Source organism: Triticum dicoccoides, chromosome 1B, assembly GCF_002162155.2.
Source record: "Triticum dicoccoides isolate Atlit2015 ecotype Zavitan chromosome 1B, WEW_v2.0, whole genome shotgun sequence".
Taxonomy (NCBI): domain Eukaryota; kingdom Viridiplantae; phylum Streptophyta; class Magnoliopsida; order Poales; family Poaceae; genus Triticum; species Triticum dicoccoides.
Genome location: NC_041381.1, coordinates 50,001,418 through 50,020,630, shown reverse-complemented (window position 1 = coordinate 50,020,630; position 19,213 = coordinate 50,001,418).

The window sequence follows — 19,213 nt, the reverse complement described above, 5'->3', positions numbered from 1 at the left end:
ACCTTTGGTATGGTGTATGGCTTCTTCATTCATGCCATAACCGTCAGAGCCCAGCTGTCTGGAGAAACAAACATACTTACGAGCTCACCTCCAAGGTCGTTGATAAGCTCGTTCATGGACTCGCTGTTCCAAGCACGTCGAGGCATGCCGTGGAAGGTAACCTTTGTTAAAAACTCAAGCTCAGAGAGCACCGAGCCCCATCCTGGGTGCCACCGATCAAAGCTCACCAGCGCGCCATCGCAGAACAAACGCCGGGAAGATTCGAACACATGACTGCAGTCGAAAATTGTTTGGAATCTGACGAAGAAATCAGCCGGTGGCGGACAGACTTCGACGAGCAAGTCACTTATTTGGATGTCGTGCGCAATGCCAAGAGCTTTGATAAGGTCGTCCAGCGATACGGGAGGACGGTTGCCGTTGATGGTTACCATCAGCACTTTGCCGGCAAACTGGTCGTCAAGCGCCCCATGCCACTGTTGAGCGACAGCACGCAGCGACCGAAGGCAGGACGAACCTCAGGATCTCCGGCTTGAGTACAGGGAGTACAAGAGGGGGATTTGGGGGAACTGGAGTAGGAATCGAGATTCCAGAGGTGGGGGAGGGGCGGGAGACTGGGGATGAGCGCGCCATCGCAGAACAAACGCCGGGAAGATTCGAACACATGACTGCAGTCGAAAGTTGTTTGGAATCTGACGAAGAAATCAGCCGGTGGCGGACAGACTTCGACGAGCAAGTCACTTATTTGGATGTCGTGCGCAATGCCAAGAGCTTTGACAAGGTCGTCCAGCGATACGGGAGGACGGTTGCCGTTGATGGTTACCATCAGCACTTTGCCGGCAAACTGGTCGTCAAGCGCCCCATGCCACTGTTGAGCGACAGCACGCAGCGACCGAAGGCAGGACGAACCTCAGGATCTCCGGCTTGAGTACAGGGAGTACAAGAGGGGGATTTGGGGGAACTGGAGTAGGAATCGAGATTCCAGAGGTGGGGGAGGGGCGGGAGACTGGGGATGAAAAGGTAGCATGAATTTCGAGCACGCGCCAATATGCTCTCGGCGCGCAAGCGCATGAAAACACCGGTGGCGCCCACATGTCGGCGTAAGAGTCCTTATTATTTCTTTTTTGGAGAGCCCAACCTTTTTTTTCAGGATCTTTTGAGAGCCCGGCCCGAGAGTCATAATTGACCTATTTGGCATTGCGTTACTACTCGGCCCATATTCAACGACACCTCACTGGTCCAAACAAGTGTACATCATCAAAAAGACAGTGAGCTCAAATTATATAACTTGAAAAAAGGAGATATACTCTGAACACTGGAGAATGGTGATGCCCTCATTTAGCCCACCAGTAGTTCGAGACAATAAACAGTTCAAAACAACGATATATACAACATTCAAACGCTGACTAGTGACTACTACTGACATAAACAACAAGACATGATAGTTCATAAGAAGTCTTGCTACACCACCAAAACGTACCCATCTGCAGCGCTCAGACTCTCGTGATCCAGACGAGAATGACATTCTAAACAGAAGCAACTATTACATAGAAAGAGTGACATAGACGAGGATGACCAAATGACAAGGAATATGCATAACAAAAGAAAGAACTACCCATCCAGAACCAGCAGCAAAGACAACAAAGTCATTCGAAGAGATGATCCAACACCATCATAATTTGCAGCCAGGCTTCAGCGACCAGTGATCCGGAGACACCAGTACTCCACCCTTTCGATGCAACAGCCCAATTACCTATCAACCTGAAGGCTTGAACCACATCACTACCCGTCGTAATTGAGACATCCAAGGATCAAAGTTAATCCGGATGCCTTTGTCATTCTCACCTTCTTTTGGCTGCAGGCTGTATCATTGACAATCAGGGGAGTATGCTCCCGAACTCCTAGGGCTCGCTGTGTAGACACAGTTTTCCATAGCAAACAGAGCCTCTCTGCCATCAAGGTCCTTGCCAATGGTGATCTCCTGGTTAATCGGATAATTGAGTCCGAGAAATAGAGAGTGTGAACCAAGGCTGTTTACCCGCCTCCAACTAAAAAATCCTAAAGGCCCCAACAAGTTGGTATCCTGCTCATAGACGTAACATCCACTATACGGATACTCACGTATTACACGGTGCTTGTATACAGTGGGGTTTTTGCAATATAACTTTTCCGGCTCATGTGTCCGAATGATCATCAGTCTTTTGCCGTCATCTGATCGAGCTAGGAACCAGTTGTGCTTCCCTGTTTTTGGCAAAGGTGGTGTAATTACAAAGGGCAGTAACTGTAGGGACATTGCATCATATCAAAAACGACAGGCATTGTTAATGTAAGATCAACATTGTTCAGAGTATGAGTAGGATAATGCAAGAAACATCATGGATATGTCCCTGTTGGAACTGGGAGGAAAATACAGGGAAATGTGTACTGGGTTCGAAAATATAGCAGTGCCCTGCATGGTTATACTCATGTTATCTCGCAATCGATTCTTCACAGGAAACTACCATGTCATGCATGTTATGTAATCATGTTCTGTCCTCACAAACAAATTCTTCAAGGTAACTAACAGACCATGCATTGTTATATACTCGTGTTCTGTGGGCAAAATTTTTGTGAGGATATTATTCTAGTCATTGATTGCTGAAGGGAGAATATAGGTATGTACACATGGTAAGCATTGCAGGATTTCACTACTTCCAAATATAGAGTTCTTCATATGCACATTTACTTCCCTAATGTATGGTTAGATGAAACCAACAGTGTGGTGCATGTTTCTACATCATGAAAATGAGGAAACTAACATGGCCATTGATACACACTCATATTTAGTAGTAGTATATAGATTACTGTAAAATAAGGATAATATCCATATATTCCTAACTGTTTGATTATTCAGGGTGCAAATTGGCTGTAATGACATGGTCACAATCGCATGAATTAACTCATTCCAAATATAGCTGATTTACGGTGTCTCTAATATATTGCCATAGTTCTACTCAAATTCTGCTCAAACAGGGATATGCCAATAATCAAAAAAAGTTCAAACAGTGTCATGGCGTCATCATTAACATGAGACGTAAATAACTTACATGCACCGTCCCAGCAATACGTGGTGCCATCTGCTTTGTCGATCGCGTAGATGATGCCATTGTGTTCAATAGCATCACAGAAGTGTGTATCAGCTTTCACGATGATCCACTGCGAGCTGAGTTGTCTCCAGCTAAAAAAGGCACCGGCGTAAAGATAGGCGAGTCCGCGGTCGAACAAGGCAATTAGCTTGAAGTCTGCGTAATTCGCATGTCGTGTGGGTACTTGGCAGATTACAATCTTCTGCAAAACAAGTTCCGTCCAACTGACGTAGTAATCTAGATGACTTGGACCGCGATGGTAATACTCTATATAATCCAACGGAGGAAGGATAATCTCATGGGGGGTCTAGAAGTTCATGAGGACCAACATTTTACTGTCTTCTCTGAAGGCAGCCATCCAGTAGTGGGAGTTCATGCCGACCCAGTACATACCTGCCAAGAAGTTTCGGGCGATGGTGATCGGATCGATGTCGAGGAAAATGATGTACGGCAACACACTACATACCTGCAAAGAAGTTTCGGCTAATGGAGATCAGATTGAAGTCGAGGGGCATCATGCACGCCTCCATATCATGGTGAGCCAATCTCGCAAGACTAGATAGCAGCAAGCAGGGTGTCTTGAAAAGCTTAGGCCTTGCTTCGACGATGGCCGTGTGCATGTCCCTCGAGCATGCAGCCAGCCGCAGGGCGGTCAACATATCCATACACGAACAACAGAGGTCGAGGATGTCACCGGGGAGATTGCTCCAATCGTGACTCATATGGATGTTGCGCGGTTCAATTCGGCCATGGTGGAGTTTGGAAGGGGGCTTGATTTACGGGGGAGAAGGATGTCGGTGCTGGAGCGGCTAGCGAGGGAATAGTGGTACTGGGGGAGGCGAGTGAGGCGAAGGTACATGGGGGCACAGTGAGATGGAGACAGAGACGGAGAAGGAGATGGAGATGGAGTGGTGCTATGGGAGCACAGAGGGAGGCGAGGCGAGGCGCCAATGTGCTGTACAGCAGCGGTGACAGACTGCACAGTGCACAGGGTGAGGCTGACTTTGGTAACCTGAACACGCCGCCTCGCCTGGACTAGTGTCAGGCGCAGGGTGTTGTCACTTCACTGTGAGGACCGGATAATAGTATTTTGACCATCGAGTGTAACACAGTTGTACTACTACTACTACTACTACTACTATTAGGAACATGAGTACTCCAGTAATGTATAGCGGAAATAGGTCTCCTGTGCTAGCATGCCTGTTCACTTCATCGTTCAGGTATCATCCATATTGCGAGCAGAACCAAATTCTCGTGCATGCCCAATCAACGCCCTGCTGCGATGCATGCAGTGGTCGTTTTGGTGCATCAAGGACAGCATGTAGATTGTTCCACACTTGAGAAGAGGAAAAATGGAAAGGTAGAACGCGGCAACAGAGGAAGAGAACGCTGGCTAACGAGGCTGGGAGGGGATCGAGCAGGAAGTTAATGCTCCACGCCTAAAGGTTTTGGGAAAACCTGATTTTCATAAGGTGACTTATACTCACCTAAACGGAGGGAGTATTCCTTAACCAGAGAATGTTGTGTCTCCCACTCACGGGCTCAAAAAAAAAGCTACGACACATTTTTTATCTATTTGCATAGGTCCCACCTATCAGGAAGGATGGGCACTGTCGGTGTCAAAACCGGCGGATCTCGGGTAGGGGGTCCCGAACTGTGCGTCTAGGCGGATGGTAACAGGAGACAAGGGACATGATGTTTTACCCAGGTTCGGGCCCTCTTGATGGAGGTAAAACCCTACGTCCTGCTTGATTAATATTGATGATGTGTGTTACAAGAGTAGATCTACCACGAGATCAAGGAGGCTAAACCCTAGAAGCTAGCCTATGGTATGATTGTTGTTCGTCCTATAGACTAAAGCCATCCAGTTTATATAGACACCGGAGAGGGCTAGGGTTACACAGAGTCGGTTACAATGGTAGGAAGTCTACATATCCGTATCGCCAAGATTGCCTTCCACGCCAAGGAAAGTCCCATCCGGACACGGGACGAAGTCTTCAATCTTGTATCTTCATAGTCTTGGAGTCCGGCCGATGATGATAGTTCGGCTATCCGGACACCCCCTAGTCCGGAACTCCCTCAGTAGCCCCTGAACCGGGCTTCAATGACGACGAGTCCGGTGCGCATGTTGTCTTTGGCATTGCAAGGCGGGTTCTTCCTCCGAATAATTTATAGAAGATTGTGAACACCAGGATAGTGTCCGGCTCTGCAAAAATAAATTCCACGTACCACCGTAGAGAGAATAATATGACACAAGTTCAATCTGCTGACGTATTTTGTGGCGTGACGTCACACCATTACCAAGCCTTTACTCAAATCATTTTTATTGTTCCACCTCAGCGCGTTTAGCGAAGCGGTTTCCTTGGCACGTCTTGTCGAAGCAGAGATCGTGTTCCCCTTATTCCGGGATTCCCATCAATACGGACGTGGGTAACCCAACCGCGCCATTGATTGCGGCGCTTGGGAGATAAGCGAGTTTTATCAGGCCGGTGGGGACGCATGTTTGTGTCCGCCCATATAAGGGGATAAAGATCCAACCCTTTTACCTGTGCCTTCTTCCTCCTTGGCTTATCCAATTTCGCGAACTCGAGCTCCAGTGCCCAAGTCCGCACTTCTCACCTCAACCTTCTCCAACTATGTCCGGAGCGGGAGGCAAGTGGATCGCCTCCTCCATCATCGAGGGGCAAATCCAGAAGCTGGGCGACGCCGGATATCTGTCCAGCAACATCGCGCACCGGCTCCGTGACGAGGGAGAGCTCATTCCCACCCCTAGGCCCCATGAGAGGGTAGTATTTCTTCCCCATTTCCTCCGCGGACTGGGCTTCCCACTTCATTCCTTTGTCCGGGGGCTCATGTTCTACTACGGCCTAGATTTCCATGATCTGGCCCCGAATTTCATCCTCAACATCTCGGCGTTTATCGTTGTGTGCGAGGCCTTCCTCTGCATCCAGCCCCACTTCGGCTTGTGGCTCAAGACCTTCAGTGTCAAGCCGAAGGTTGTGAAGGGCAGCCAAGCGGAGTGCGGAGGCGCCATGGTGGGCAGGATGTCCCACGTTACTTGGCTGGAGGGTACTTTCGTGGAAACCATCAAGGGGTGGCAATCGGGGTGGTTCTACATCACCGAGCCGCGTGACCCTGACTGGGCAGCGGCCCCCGAATTCAGATCCGGCATCCCTACACGGCTCACCTCCTGGAAAGAGAGTGGCCGGATCTGGGGCGATTCGGAGGAGCTGACCGGACTCCAAGCCTGCATCCAAAAGCTGGTGGACAAGAAGCTCAAGCTTGTCAATGTAGTCCAGGTCATGCTCATCCGCCGGATTCTCCCGTGCCAACGACGGGGCTTCAACATGTGGGAGTTCGATCCGGCGCAGCACCAGACCCTGAGCGGGCTCTTCGACACTACATACGAAGATGTCTGGAAGGTGCTGTTCAAAGGCGCCGTGGCTCCCGCATCCGCTACCGAAGATCGCGGATTCCGCTCATAGCGTCCAGCTGACGAGGTAAGTGATTTTGTCACTTGTTCTCCATAGTTTGACTCTATGCGGGATCTAAACTCCCTTTACCTTTGACAGGACTGGCTGGCGAAGGCCGAACGGACTATCTGTCCGGCCCCATTACCAGAGGACCCAGCGGACGCCCGCCTAACGGGGCTGCTGGCTCCGGCACCCCACGTGGTGCCGGAGAAGAAGGCCAAGAAGAAGGCCACGGGGACTCGGAAGAGTTTCCGTTTTCAGGTGCTATCCGATGATGAATCCGAGGCCGACTCCTCCCACCAAGGCGAGGAGGAGAAGAAAAAAAGCCTCTCCCCCAGCGGGGGGAGGGAAGAAAAGGAAGGCCTCCCCAACAAGGGAGGCCGAAGGGTCCAAGAAGGGAAAAACTCTTCCCCCGGACTGCTCCGCCAATGCCAGTGACGACGACGAGGACTGGCCTCCAAGGGCCAAGCCCCTAGCGAGATCGTAAGTATCCGGACTCCCGAATAACTTCAAGGTTTTTCTTTTTCGCCACATAATGTCTTTCTAATGCCTCATACAACCCTGCAGTCCGCCCAAGGATGATCTTCCCGCTTCGTCGAGCGGGTCCTTAGGTGCGTCGGATATGGATTCTCTTCCGACTGCCTCCACCCCCCGTGCCGCAGACGATGCCGAGGTGGGATCCCAGGAAGGGACCCACCAGGAGGAGGAGGCTCCGGAGGTGTCACAGTACAACCTCCCGGACTTTGCACCGGACTCGGCCCCGGAACCCACAGTGGCTCCGGAGTCCGGTGGGCGACCCCTTCGCAAGAAGGGCAAGACCGTGACGCCGGCTGCCTCCGTCCAACCGGAGGCGCCGGATAATTTGCTGGAGGCGCTCAACGGCGCCTCCATCGAAGAGGAACACCGCACTATTATGAGTGCGGTGATTCAAAAGGTTCAGCTCGCCAAGAGTGGGCTGACCGAAGCCTGCAGCAGCCTTCTAACAGGCTTTGAGGTAAGAATTTCAATATGTATAAAATGGTACCACATAGACAGTAGCCCCTGATGCTCGGTTCGGTGTTCGGAAAGAAAAGCCGGACTGAGGATCTAAAAAGATATACGCAGGAGTCATAATAAATATGTCAATATGGGATTGCAGGCTGCGCTACTGACCTCTGCCACACTGACTGCGGAGGTCAATACGTTGAAGGAAAGCCTCGAGCGGTCCGAGAACGAGCTCGGCCGTGCCAAGAAGCAGCTCGAGGACAAGGAAGGTGAGTAACACCTTACTAAAATTGTACCTTACAGAAAAGGATTTTGGTTGCAAAAAGAATGACAAGGATAACGTGGGTATTGCAGGGGCCACTAACGAGGTGGCGACCCTGAAAGAGGCGGTGGCCGCGGTCGAACGCAATGCGGCCGCGGAGCGCACCGAGCGAGAGAAGCAGGAGGCGCAGGTGGCGGAGGTACAACAAGAGCTCTAGGATCTCATGAAAAAACATGAGAGCCTGGAGCGTGACTCGAAGACTCAAAAGTCTGAGCTTGCAACGGCTCTTGAGAGTGTCGAAGCCGCTAAGGCCGAAGCCTACAAGGCCCTCCAGGAGATTGAGGCGGTGACGAAAATAGCAGCGGGTAAGGCATTTTTCATGCAAAGTAAGCATGTGAGTGTTAATTACCTGTTGCTTACCCGAATTCGGAGCTCTCCAGGAGCGTTCGCAGATCTTCCTCGCAGCGTGTCTGATGCTGCCGCATTCTACCGGGCCGAGGAGGGAAGCTCAACGGAGAAGGTCTTCTGGTCTCAGTATGCTGAGGCCGGACATCCAGTGCCCCTTAGCGACTAGCTGAAGCAGCTGGTCGAGCTCCACAAGGCGGCCGAACAGGCCATGAAGGGCCTCATAGTTCGGCTGTGGCCTAAGGAGGCCATGCCTGGGAGCTACTTCGGCCTGGTGCGGCGGCTGGTGGATGCGTGCTCGTGGGTTCAAGTCATCAAGCAGTCCGCCTGTATTGAAGGTGCCCGTCGGGCCCTTGCCCGCGCAAAGGTGCACTAGGGCAAGATGGATGCCCAGAAACTCGTGACGGACCCGCCACCAGAGGGCAAGGAGCATCGCACGCCCGAGATGTATTATAAGAATGTGCTGAAGGGCGCCCGCACTATTGCAGGTGAGTGCTCCAAAGATGTAATATTTGAGTATACTCGCATTTTGTTATCCTGTGCGCTGAAAACTTAGTTCATATGCACTAAGCAATGCTTGTTAATTTAAAATATTACCTTCTGTGCGGCTGTTTATCAAATCTGAGAGATGGCAAGTCGTCGGCTTCAGCCCCCATGCCACGAGTGCTGGGGTGTTCGGGATAAACTTGAGCACTCTTGTTCCCATTTTTGGGTCCATCTAGGGAGGCGCTCAACACAGCGAACAAGGCAATCGGACTTATAATGCTTGAACACTCTCACTTAGCCATAGAATTCTATAATTTTAAATTTTGGTGAAGCCCCTAGTCTTCGGAAGGCCTAATTTGGGGCGCTATCCACGCCTGGGCCGGACAAGATCCGGCTCCTCGCTCTAAGCGGCATAAGTCTTTAAGGACTCGAAAAAAACCTCTCGAACAGCGACCGGCTCTCGCCTCATCATGACGGTCAGTTTTAGCTTTCTCCACTGAGGCATTAACCCAGCTCAACTGGGGTGCAATCGCAGTGGTTCTCCCAGTGCTACCTTAGCCGATACAATGGAACGTAAGGTACCAAAACATGGGAGCCGGGCAAACCCAACTATTGACCCAAGACATGATTCGGAGCCGATGCATATAATGCTATAAGTTCGGGGTGCCGCACTTGTGAAAGTGTTCGGACTTATCACAGCATGATGCGGGAAACATAAGCCCCTGGTGTGTTTTAACCATACCAAAGTGTACGGATGCGACATGTCGTAAATGAACATATGTATGAAAAAGAAATGCAATTATAAGCAAAAAGGTGTTGCATTGTTTTATTCAAGAAGTGCTGCTATGAATGCAGAACGATACAAATAGTGCGATAAGCAAGGGACGGGACTGTTAAACATGTCCCCCTCCAGGGGTAGGCTGCGGAGTGGTGTATAAAAATGCTCGTAATGGAGACCACCTGTATATTCGTTGTAGCCTTTATCCTTCCCTGGCTGTTGCATCGTGAGTTCGGTAGGTCTGCTACCGGACAGGGCCTCTGACGAACGGAGTCCTATGGGTAAAAAATAAAAGGAAAAAAGAAAAAAAAGAACGACACACTTGAGAGCCCCTGGTGTGGTTGAGCCGCAGTCTGGGATTATCGTGGTCGTGCCCCTCTCCCCATGCCCATGGTATCTTCAGAGCGTAATGGTGTACGCAAAGGACCTATTTTGACGTTTTGCAGGGGCTGGGGTTGGGGCCGCACTGCTATGCGTGCTCGGAACGTGCCAGGTGGTCTTGTTGTAGGTTACTCCGAGCGCACTTAGCTATGTCCGGCCGCTTAACGGCCGGACTTGAGAACAGGTACGAGTCCTCAGTCTACCCGCATAGCCTTTTCGTTTAGTCTACCTAGCCGTCTAATCATCTGCCTGCACGCCACTTCTCCCATTTATTTCTCCTTCGGGAACCGGTTTGCCTCGGCTTCTTCACCTCCCCTTCGTCTTCATTTGCATCCAAACCCCACTGCGTTCACATTGTTTTAACCTCTTTAAATAATCATTCACTACTTCAGTTAGACTAGCCATCTAATCCTAATTCTCCAAACCATAGCCCTCCGTTCCACCGGTTCCAAATGGCGAAAGAGATCGAGATGCAGGTTTTTAGCGTCCAACATGTCCTCGTCGAAGGCTCGATGCGCATAGTTGCCACCGTCACCGTCAACCCAAGGGTTGCTCGGCAGTGGATCAACAATGTATCCAACTCCCTCGAAAAGGTAGAGACGAGGGTCATCGGTCTCGACGCAGAGTACACGGAGTGTGCCCCTGGGAAGATCCAGCGCACCGCCGTCCTTCAGCTGTGCCTCGAAGATGATGTTTTGGTGTACCACATCATACACTCGCCCTCCATACCAGGTGAGCTTCATGATTTCTTGTCTCGAGAGGACGTATACTTTTGTGGGGCAGCCATCAATGGGGCCAAACAGAAGCTGGAGCCGTACAACCTTGATTTGAAAAGCATCGCTGACCTACAAACCAGAATCAAAATTCATGTAGAAGATTGTGCTAAACAGACACCATCCCTATTCGATGTAGCAAATTTTGTGCTCGGTACAAATCTTTAGAAGGGTGACGAGATGGTGGCATTAAGGTCATCTGGATGGGATAATTATCCCTTGACGTACGAGCAGATAAAATATGCTGCCCTCGATGCCCGTGTGAGTTTCGAGATAGCTGCAAGGTCCAAAGAGCCTGTTGCGAAGCCGTCTCCCACAGAGAATGAGAACAACAACAACAAGAAGAAGAAGAAGAAGAAAACGCTGCACCAGCAGGAGGACATTATGGATGGATGAACTATTTCCTATCTTGTAAAAAAGTTTATTCCCTCTCGGTGTATATTGATATAGATGGACTATTTCGATGGTGTGCATGTCTTTGGAATAGAGTAGTAGCATGGGTCCGCTTGACTATAAGGAACTATTTATCTGCATATATAGCTTTCTCTGCTACTCCTTCCAGTGGTCGGTATACAGTGCATGTGTCCGTAGACATGACAACTTGTCCATGGAAGTTCAACTACGGCGACCATCACGTTTCATCTCGCGATTCCCACGACGCCTCTCCAACCCACGGCACCACGCCCCCCGACATGCGCCTCACCCCTCTCGGCTGCACCGCCCCTCTGCCTTTGTGTGCATGACATGTGGGCCACCTAAAATGCGGCGAGCATCAAGTTTCTACCACAGCCACCCGCGATTCCCACGATGCCGCTCGAATCCATGAAACCACACGTCCCCCGACCTGCGGCTCACCCCTCTTGGCCCCACTGCCCCTCTGCCTTCGGGAGCATTACATGTGGACCAGTCACCTATCAGGTCCACATGTTATTGACTCAAAGGTAGGTGTAGTAAGGCGCTGAAGCTCAGTCCCGACGTCCCTGAGAGGGAAATGTAACTCCTGCGCCAGGGCTTGCGGTGCTCCCGCAGCATGAACTCATGCCAAACTTGAGATTTGTTTCTTTACTATACATGCACGCAACGATTTAATGGACATTGTAATCTCAACATGTGATGGGGAGCTCTAAATTTGAATTTGAAACTTATAAAACAAAAAGATTCAAAACAAATAAACTGGGAGAGAGGGAGTATATCGTAGGATGTGTCCCATACAAAATAAGTCCCCTGGTTTGTCACCGCGAAGATGCGGTTAGAAAGGAGCACAACGTCTTCCTACTCGTACGGCAACAAATCGGCCGCAGACAACATGGTCCGCCTTTGACCGCCATGTGCAAGGTTCGTGCTATCTTTTATTCAATCTCAGCATGGTTCCATTGTACCAATTCATGCGGTGGCCCGTTGCATGGCTGATCCCAATGTTGGACAAAGGTTCTACGGGAACGGTGTCACCGTTGTAAATGTTGTGCAAATTGATGTTGGTACCCTCCCGTACATATGCAAGCCAATCTCCACTCGCACCGAGCCTAGCCTGTCAAACAGTGGGCAGGGGGAGAATTAGGAAATGGACATGGAAGTAGTCTTTAGAATGCATTTACTACGTGATCAAACTCATCTTACCTGCTCATCGGAGGAAATCCGAGTGCCCCTCGACATCGACATCTCAAGGGGCGTCAACTTGCAAGTACGGCCACGCCGCGCTGGAGAGACCCCCAAGGAAACATCCTCGTGCGTTCCATGGAACATCAAGATGCATTTGTATGAGTAGTTTATCTCGTGAGAGAAAAGGATGAACGAGGGAAGGCCTCCAGAGATAGAGATGGACACTACTACTACCAATGTGCTGGCCCGTGCGTTGCAATGGATCGAAACTAGTAGAATAATACTTGTTCACGTGCTTGAAATATAAACACTCTAGTTTTGATATACATGTTTCAGCAGACATGACAACTTGTCCATGGAAGTTGAACCACGGCGACCATCACGTTTCTTGTTTGTACCATTGCCACACCCACACGCGATTCCCACGACGCCGCTCCAACCCACGGCACGACGTCCCCCGACGTGGACATGGATCGTCTGACGTGGCTATCACTGCCTTGCCCTGCCTTTCCTTCGCTGACAGGTGGGACCCACGCTTATGGGCCCCACATGTCAGTGACAGAATGGTAGGATTGTTTGTGCCCCTCATCCCTCTCAGCCCCACCGCTCCTCTGCCTTTGTGTGCATGACATGCGGGCCAGCTGAACTGCAGCGACCATCAACTTTCTACCACCGACACACCCGATTGGACGCGGTTTGCCTGCTCCGCTGCTGTGCTCCAATCCGTACTCCCGCACCATCGAATTTTCATCCAGCGGCTGTGACACATTTCGTCCCGGGCATCAATCCTCAGCTGGAGTACTTATGTACTACAGGTAGTACCCGCCGGTGTGGCCATCTACGCCTCGTAACGCCCCGACGCCCAGCTGTGGTACCCTCGCCACGGCCACAACACCACCGGCCGGTTCATCTCGAACGAGTGACTCGCGAACCACGCCACCACCATGAGAATGACATGTGGGCCAGCCGCATTTAAGGCCCACATGTCATTGACTCATAGGCCGGGCACTAAGCCACTAAAGTTCGGTCCCGTGGGCTTCGAGAGGAAAATGTAACTCCTGCGGCAGGCCTTGTGGTGCTCCCGCGGTATGAGCTCGTGCCAAAACTGGAATTTGTTTCTTACTACTACTAGTACTAGTAGGAAGGTACACGTGCATTGCACGCATGAGATTCTGGTGGTTTGTGCATGATGCTTCTACATGTGGAGTTTTCTGGATTCTAACATGTGGCAAAATTTGGTGGAATGTAAGGTTAGGCAAGTTTGATTAACTTAGGTGAGTGTTTGGTTCAAGCCACACCTTAGGCAAGCCACACTGGCCCCACATGACATACACACAAAAAATGTGGCAAGATTCCCTTAGGCTTGCCAACTTGTGGCAAAATTTGGTGGAATGTAAGGTTAGGCAAGTTTGATTAACTTAGGTGAGTGTTTGGTTCAAGCCACACCTTAGGCAAACCACACTGGCCCCACATGACATACACACAAAAAATGTGGCAAGATTCTCTTATGCTTGCCAACTTGTGGCTCTCATTTTGAGGAACTTATTAATAACTTTGCCTGAGCTTAGTTGTGGCAAAGTTAGTCATGAATTAAGTTCAACCATGGAGTCTTCTAGATTATACATGTGGCAGAATCTGGTGGATGATATCCAATGGCCAGTAGTGCTCGGATTTGCCATCTTTGTACCGTTGGATTGGCTTCATCCAACGACCAACTTTCAAAGTTTTTCACACACTATATAGGGGGTATAGATATAGATGTGCCGGTCCGTTGCAATGGATCCAAAGTATATCTATTTAGTGGAGTGCACTCTAAACACATTATCTATTTATTTTTCTCTAACCTTCCATAGCCATGCAACCAAGCCACATAAGCTTCATGGGTGCCCCCACATCATATTATTCATACTACGTTGATTGAAAAAAAGATAAATCACCCAAAACAAGATCTTCCCGTTTTTTGTTCCTACGATGTTGTGTCGTGCACGTATCTACTAGTTGTACAGTGGTAGTACTAGTAATATAATAGTATTAGGAGTACAAACTTGGTAGGAGTGGTACTAATACGAAATGCTCCTACTCTATCAACGAGCCCTGTCTGACACAAAATTTCTTGGCTTCCGTGCTACAACTAGATCTTCCCCTTGTTTTTGTTTTCCAACCTGGCGGTGGGCGGGGTGTCGTTTGCTCAACGGGCGGTCCCACATGAAAGTGAAAATGCTAGGCATAGGGACGGAGCTACGTGAGGGCCAACACGTGCCCTGGCCCGCCCAACTAGCAGGATTTTCGTAGTTGTACATCCAATTTTGAGGCATGGAACGTCAACGCAAGGGTAATTTCTATAGCCTGGCTAGACTGGCACGCCCAACATTTTGCTTCAAGCTCCGCCACTGCTAGGCAACACGCCTTCCCTAAGCTATGTGTCGTGCCAGACGGGCCGTGTTGTACTCCCGATTCCCGGGCGTGTGGGGGTGCGACGCGAACGTGGCATGCATTTTCCTTTTACTAGCAATGTGCCCGTGCGTTGCGACGGTCCCAAAGTAGTAGAATAGTAGTATTTGTTCACAAACTTGAAAGAAATCACTATTTTTTTGATATACTCCTAATATATTACTCCCTCCGTACCTAAATATTTGTCTTTTTTGAGATTTCAAATGGACTATCACATACAGATTATATAGACATAATCTAGTGTTTCTAGCAAGATGCCCGCGCGTTGCACGAAGTTGATGGAAAAGGTAAGCACAACTTATAAATTTACGGATGGAGTACTAGTTACAGTGATGCATATAATTAAGCAAAGGGATCGCACATGTCGGTATTAACTGGAACGAGAATGCAACAGCACAATAAGAATTAAGGGCACGATGATGCGATCGCAGTGGTGGTTACAGAAGGCAAGAAGGAAGATGGATCCACGAACGTACGACCTCCTCCTCCTCAACTTAGTGCACCGGGCCACTGTCCGACGGCTAAGGAGCGGCGGCTTTTGTGGCGAGGTCGAGGTGCTTCTCAACAAAGGCATCCAAGGCTTCCAGCCGGTTGAGGAAGGCCAATGTCGTAGCGTCTTCACTGGCCTTGTAGATACTTATGTACATGATTTGCTCGTACGCGTGGATGTGTAGGTCGACGAATTCTTGCAGGGCGAGGCGCCTCGTGGCGAGCGCGACCTCCAGGTGGACATTCTTCGTGGCGTTGGCGGGCAGTCGCAGGGCCACCAGTGCTTGAAAGAGGTTCCGGCCATGGAGGCCGATTAGGGTGGCAGGCAATGAGGAGCCCGGGCGCACGGGCTGGAGGTATACGGCGATGTCGTCCGCGAGCTTCTTGAGGACGGTGAACTTGTTGCTGGTGGCAACGATCATCTGGTCCAACTAAGAGTCGTAGTTGGCGTCGACGGCGGCCATCCACCAGCCGGTCTCCAACACCGTCTGGAGACGATCCTCGGCGCCATGCCGCAGGCCGGCGTCGTGGACCATCTGGCGCAGTAGCTGGCCGCTCACGCGCATCGCCGCCATGTGTCTGGAGCGAGCTCTTTTGCGCTTAGTGTAGGTGCTTAGGCAAGTGCTTAGGTGCGTATGATGTGGTAGATGCATTGGAACGGAGGAGGGGCGCCTTTATATGAGGGCAATGAGGGCAAACTGCATTGCATTCACATCGTGCAGCCTCTTTTCCCGGACCTCCTCCCATTACTTCCCTCATGCATTAATTCAAGGAGGATGCGTTGGCCGTTCAACATATCGGGAACCGCTACTCCCTCCCTCGTCTGCATTAAAGGTGTATTGGGAACTATGCCGCCCACTGTCAAATCCAATACTCCCTCTGTCTAGGTGAGTATTATAAATCATCTCATGTTGTTTCTTATTTTTTGACATAAATAGAGGAATCAACCAAGAAGAGATGTGGGGCTTGTATGCTTTTAATGACTTGAGACTATCCAACATGACATGCAGTGGTCAGTTTGTTGCACAAGAACAAATACAACCCACGTCAGCACACACGCATCTTATAGCATCACATCCAATGGCTATAAAAGATGAATGAGACCAAATTATATCTCATCTAGATGAGTTCTAGCAAAACTGTATTAATAATACTTAGTACTCCTGTGCCATGTATCATATAAGTATCATGTAGTACTTTATTTATTGCCATGTATGACACATGGTTCACGAGCGCTCTCTATATATACCACCATTTTTTAATTTCAAGTTTTGCTCCATGGCGCAATCCATCGATACTACAACTGTACAAAAGTGGAGTATATACATTTTTTAAAAGGCTAGAGGACGGGGCAATCTAGCTCGGTCGGTTTCATGAGAGGCGAGGGCCTTTGTGATTTGACGGCTCATTAATGCTGTCAAATCAAATAGTACTGCACCGCCCGCTGCACGCCCGACGCCTCCATTAAACCCCTCCGTTAAACGCGCATGCAAACCGAGAATCCTACTCCGGCCACACGTCCGTTGATGAGCGGGCTGGAATTAAACGCAACACCAGCCGAGCTCCTCCCATCCGCCCTCAGTTTAAACGAGGCCAAACGTCGGCCAAGCTCCTACCGTCCGCCCTCTATTTACACGAGGCCAGACAGACAGCGGGCAAGAATCGCACACCTCCGCCGCTCCCCCATATCCTCCTTCACCATTTTCTCCACCCTTCCGATGGCTTCCGACGATCCGTTCTCCAGCATATTACCTGCCTGGGTGGCCCGCCGAGCCATCCGGATATGGGCGAGGCCGCTCGGTGCTTCACCAACCTCGCTTGGCCCGACGGAGCCAGTTGCCGCCCCAAGCAGGCTCATGGTTCAGCAACTCGCCGCTCTAGTTTAGCTCGATGAGGAGTGGCGAGTTGCTCCACGCCGGCATGGCGGCGAGCACGCCGGTACGGGCGCCATCGCTGCCGCGTCGTACCGCGCCACCAGTGTCTGCGGTGGCCGCTCCTCCCGTGTCTGTGGGCGCGCCTCCCGTGCCTGCGGCAGCGCTATGCAGGCAGAGACAGAAGCCGGGTGCGTGGAGAGCGACCAGTCGGTGGCCAGCTTCTCCCTGTCCGCCGCCATCATCAAGGAGAAGTAGAACACGGGAGGCCGCCACCACTTGGGACCCATGAAGGCCACCGTCAAGGCGACGACTGCGGATTCAGGTGGTTTCTTTGCCGCTTCGTCTCTTCCGAGGACCTTCGTCAACCCCGCAAGTGTCTGGCAGACATGAGGAAGACAAAGGGATCCGTGGGCGGCCATTTCGAACTAAAATAAGTCTAGATATATCCATTTCTAGGACAAATATTTCCGGACAGAGGGAGTATTAATTATACAAGAGAGCCGGATTGGCAGCTCTTCGTTCATGTAAATGTAATGAAATCCATCATGTTTATATGAAGATCCGGCTTTTTTATACGAAATCCTTCATGCTTATATGAAATCAGTCCGTGTTTGCACGAATTTCATCTGGTTGGTTAGAGTTGTAAAAATGTATGCCGCTGGCGTTTGATGTCGTCGTCCGCGGAAGGAAGCGGGAGGAAATTTGCCAGCTGCCGTTGGAGATGCTCTTTATGCTGGAAATAATAGAGTGACATCCAATCCATTTGAGTTAATTGCCTGTATGATTGTCCCTCTATAAAAAGTTAATTGCATGTACAGTGTGCACGTGACTTGCAGGGTGGCTATAGCTTCGTACCGAAAGTTAAAAAGAAGCAAGTCCATCCTTAATATTCTAAGTACTCTGTGGGTTCCACTGTCAGTACAGTAGCGAAAGAAGTATATATTAAATAAGTAGAGTAATATATAATATAAAAATCGAAAGTTAAAAGACAGAATTCGAACTCATGTCATCGCGTTGCGAGCATCCGACGCTAAGTCGCTAACCAGCCCAACACATTTTTGTTGTAGACCATGCTGGAGATATATCTCCATGTCTACTCTTATATATACTCCATTCGTTCCTAAATATTTGTCTTTTTCAGATTTCAAATGGACTACCACATATGGATGTGTATGTAGACATATTTTAGAGTGTAGATTCACTCATTTTGCTACGTATGTCTTTTTAGGAAGGGGTCAGATTTGTCCTTAATTTATTTATGAGGTATCCAGATGGCACTGCACCGGCAAGAAAAGAGGGTAACATCAAAATTATGGACTACTTTTTTGAGTATGTTGGTAAGGTCCGGTCATAGTCACTTGTTGAAATCTCTAAAAAGACAAATAATACTCCCTCCGTCCGGAAATACTTGTCATCAAAATGGATAAAAGGAAATGTATCTAGACATATTTTAGTTTTAGATACATCTATTTTTATCCATTTTGATGACAAGTATTTTCGGACGGAGGGAGTAGAAAACAGAGTTGGTGATGATGGTGTGCGTGCCATCCTGCAATATAGGCCGTCGGATTTATATCTAACGGATAGGAAAGAAACTATGGCAATTTTGCAAAAATATACCCACACGTCTCTCCACGTTCGCAAATAAGGCCTTCCCTCGTTCATCCTTTTCTCTCACAAGATAAACTACTCATACAAATGCATCTTGATGTTCCGTGCAACGCACGGGCAGCTAGCTAATTTCTTTTAAAGTAGTTGCTGCCATAATTGGGTTGAAGTGATATGTTTTATGTCTACCCCGAATGATTTCAGATTCACTAGTACTCCCTCTGTTCCAAAATAGATGACCCAACTTTATACCAAAGTTAGTACAAAGTTGAGTCATCTATTTTGGAACGGAGGGAGTAGTAACAAAGAAAATGCTGCCTTGTTAATTAACAGAAAATAGGGTGAAAACTATCACATGAGGCCGGTAAAAACAAGGCACACTGGGTTCAGCGTCATCGTCACTACAGTTGTGCGCGCAAGAAGTCTACATATCGAGGGGGCTACCGAGTGAGGCACCGAGACACAATGTTTGAGAGAGAAACCAATTGGCAGATTATGATCAGATCGAGTTGTCACCCTTCTGCTGTC